We start from the raw sequence: 4423 nt of genomic DNA on the forward strand, positions 1-4423 counted from the left end.
TGACCCCAGTACTCTTTCCTGCCATGGCAGGGGGTCAGTCTCGATGATCTGCTCAGGTCCCTTCCGACCCTACTAACTGTGAAACTATGAAACTATGACGTGAGCTGGCCTAGCCCTGTGACAATGTCCAGGCCATGTAAAAATTAATAAACCAATATAATGTAAATAGTTGTCTGTCTCTGCTTATGAGCCTCATTTCAGCCTTGCAGCATGCATCTGCCATCTCTTTAGGTGGTTGAGGCTCTTCAGAGTTTGCCCCCGCAGTTGCAAGCCTAATTCCCAGGATAGGGGGCCAAACCCTGCAGGTAGTTTGGGGCCATGGGTGCCTTGAATCCCTGTGAGGCCCTTGCAGATACCTGGTATCCAGTGTCCACAGGGCGGTGAGTTTCCAGCTGTGGGAGCTGGAGTCAAGCTGGTCTCCGGTAAGATGTCGTTGGTTCCTGTGGAGGGAAGCAGCATGAATCAGTACTTATGTGAGTGCCTCCTCTTCTCTGGGGCTGCTGCTGCCCTGTAAAGGAAGTTCCAGGTTGTCCTGAGCCAACCCTAACTCCTGACCCACTAAAACATTTTTTTTTCCCATTTTGATTCTCATTCCCCAGCTTTTTGTGTTAAAGTGCTTGTGCAGAGTCCTTAGAGTAGCACTCTGCTTCCCTTTCGTCATCTAAGTTACAGTTTTTTAGTGACATTTTTGGCACTTACTTGCAGGCATGGATTCTGTTTTCTGAATGCATAGACAACTGCGTGCAAGTCCTGGAAACAAAATGGAGGAGGAAGAGGGCCCTCCTATGTTTTAGCTTAAGTAGCTGAGTGGTCAAGGCACTCACCTGGAGAACCTAGACTCCCTGCCCAAAGTTGAGGCTTGCATCTCTCTGATTTTCCAGCATAGTACTCTGACCATGATGCCAAAAAAAAAGATGGAGGGAACCGCAGTAAGAAAGTTTCTGCCTCCCATGTGAGCCAAACTCCACGTGAGAACCCAGTCCAACCCATTTTCCAGGCTGAGTGCCATGGGGCTCTTTAGCCTGGAAAAGCACAGGCTCAGGGGTGATCTGATGGCCACCTATAAGTTTATCGGGGTGACCACCAGGATCTGGGGGAATGTTTGTTCACCAGAGCGCCCCAAGGGATGACGAGGTCAAATGGTCATAAACTACTACAAGATCATTTCAGGCTGGATGTATGGAAAAATTTCTTTACTGTCTGAGTCCCCAAGGTCTGGAACAGCCTGCCATCAGAGGTGGTTCAAGCACCTACATTGAACACCTTCAAGAGTAAATTGGATGCTTATCTTGCTGGGATCCCATGACCCCAGCTGACTTCCTGCCCTTTGGGCAGGGGGCTGGACTCAGTGATCTTCTGAGGTCCCTTCCAGCCCTGATGTCTATGAAATCTATGAAATCCTCCTTTCTAGGGCAGCAGTACTCTCATTGAGCTGAACACCCTTTGACTTGCTGCTTTCTTCCTGCCCCATGGGTCAGTCTAAAAAGCAGCATCAGAGAGAGGCCTGGAGATTTCTTGACCTGTGGTGGGGTAACTAGAGCACTGTGATTAGACCTGCTTGACCTGTGGTGGGGTAAGTAGAGCACTGTGCTGGGGGACACAAGCTCAACCTCCTACACACTCACTAGTCACCTAGGGACCTGGGAAGTACAAAGCCTACTGTGTATGCATATCCACAGGGCCAGCCCATCCTATAGTGTGAAACCTGTAGCCACAGGGGACCCTGCAGCTAAGGGGCCCCCTGAGTCTGGCCGCTCGCTACCCCCCACCTGCTGCTGGCTTCATGTCCGGCCTCTCACCACCCCCCACCGCTGACACTGGCTTTTTTGTGGCAGGTGGCCCAAAAACTATTTCTTGCAGAGGCCACCAAAAAAATGTGGGCCAGCCCTGCATATCCACATCCACACCATCAAGGAACAAAACCACTGTCTGTACATAAGTGCCAAACTGCTGCTTAGAACACCGATGAGCAGATCCACCAGGCTGTGAATGCCTCATCCCCACCCTCTCACCAGTCCCCTGCTTGCCAGCTATAGTGGGGGTGGGAGGGCAGGAGGAAAATGGACCCTCCCCCTGCTCCAGTCCCAGGCCTCCCAGCTCAGCACAGTGGGGGGGAACCCTTAAGGTGGGGCTTTCTCCCTCCATAGCATGGCTCCATGGGGCTATGAATCACTAGCCCCTACCTGTCAGCCTTGGGGGCTTTCCCCCACTACTGTGCAGACCTTGGCTGGGGGGCCAGAGTTGGGGACCAATTTCCACTCCTAGCCAGCCTCCAGCAGTTGAGATGAAGGGTGCTGGTGGCTGGTGAGGAGGTGGGGTTGGGGCATTTGCAGCCCAGTGGAGCTTGAAAGCTTACTCCAGCACCCCCCACCTTCTGTCCTTGGTCCATGCAGACATCTGCTTGCCTTGGCCATCTGATGAGTGAATCTGTACTCTGTTTGTTAACGGTCCAATCTATGCAGCTTCAAGAAAACTGTAGATTGAATCAATCCCGTTTTGGGCTTTTTGACTGTCTGTACTTAGCCAAAATGAGTAGTAGTACCTCATGTGTCTCTATGGCAATCTGCAAATAGCTCAATGAAAATGTCACACTTCAGTTTTTCTTTTCTTTTTTTTCTGGCTAGAAGTGTGGTCACCATGTAGCATTAAAGCAGATTTCAATGCTGTGTGAAAATGAGATGAATCCCTGCCAGTGTGGTGATTCCATATTTCATCTTTCCTTTTTAGGCTGTTCTTATGCTTTAGAACTAGCTGAAGCCTGTAGGAAAAAGGTTGTGACAGTACACTCAGTCTCCCTGTTCCCCTTTACCATCCATCTCCTCCAAATATATCCCCGTTCATATAAAAATAATCCTATTTACAATTTCTATATGGTTTTTATGGGATGAATGTTTAACTGTTCTGTTTCTGACTTTTTTTTAAAAAAAGAAAGCGTTAGGTAACAAACTTACTAATAATTATTTTAAGAGACATTGAAAGCTAAGAATATAGGAAAAAAAAAATGTACCAGTTTACAAAAGGAAATAAGTATGACTCAAATTCTTACCATTCCATAAATTTAATTTTGTATCTAGTCAAATAATGTCACAAATATTTTTAGAAATGTACTGGCCTGGGAGACAGTGAGAAAATGAACAAGAAAACAAGCCCGATAAAGCCTGGTAAACATGACAATTGTTTAGATAGCATTACTATATAGGTGGCTGAGATGAATGCAATGTTACAGAATTTCATTTTAATAAAAAAGTCATACTTTATCTCACAATATCTTACTTGACACGTTTATCTAAGCCAATTTGAATTATTAGAAATGTAAATACAGAGTCAAGCTGTGTGAAAGACCAAACAAAGGATAATGATAATAAAGAGAAAAGTATCATGTTGGAAGAGATATCTAGTGAGATTGGAGACATTAAACTATATCAAATGCCATGTGGAAAAAAGGATAAAGCAAAAGGATAGAATTTCTAAATAGTATTGAACTGGTATGATTTGGGAACATCAGCTACTAAAGGATCCTGGGGGAGAAGGAATTTGGACAGGAAAAAACAACCAAGAGATACAGTTTGGAAAATAATTATAAATTTGGGGAAAATAAACTGAAATACAAAATATTCAAATGGAAAGAAAAAGCCTGGGAAGAAACATTGCAGAAAGAGCAGCCACAACATTAGAAAGTAAAGATGACACTTTACGAATTAAAGGGATCTGGAAGAAGAAAAATTAAAACGGCATAGAAAATAAAACAGTAAGAGCTAAATGTGTTTATCTTGACTAAGAAACAATTATGGATAGGACACAACAAGCCACATTAATTTTTATTTGAAGGGTGTGGGCATGAAGGGTAAAAACAAGATATAATTACTTCGGTACAAAGCGATATTGTTGAATTAGAAGACTAAATTAAGAAAAAGAACATTTTGGCTGAATGTCAGAAAGTTTCCTCAAGCAGAATGCAGAGTAGAGGTGCACCTTATAGACTAGCTAAATCAGAGACACACAAGCTTTTGTGAGCCAGAGTTCACAAATGTCAACAGCATCTATTGAAGTAGCTTGGACTCACAAAAAAATTATGTATTTATATATCTCTGATTTAGTTAGTGCATTAGATGTTTCTCTATCCTGCTTTCTGCCTGACTTTAGAATAATGCAACTGTCTTTCCCAACTCAAAGATGTTTCCTGGTGGAGAGACTGATTTAGCCTATGAAGTGTCCAGCCTGAAACGGTCTTCCAGGAGTTTGTGACCGTTCGACCTCATCATCCCTTGGGGTGCTCTGGTGAACAGACGTTCCCACAGATCCTGGTGGTCTCCCCTGATAAACTTATAGGTGGCCAGCAGATCACCCCTGAGCCTACGCTTTTCCAGGCTAAAGAGTCCCATGGCTCTCAGCCTGTCATCGTAAGATCTGTTTTCCTGACCTC

The sequence above is a fragment of the Crocodylus porosus genome, unplaced genomic scaffold (assembly GCF_001723895.1).
Source record: "Crocodylus porosus isolate Cpor-Errol unplaced genomic scaffold, CroPor_comp1, whole genome shotgun sequence".
NCBI classification, from domain to species: Eukaryota; Metazoa; Chordata; order Crocodylia; family Crocodylidae; genus Crocodylus; species Crocodylus porosus.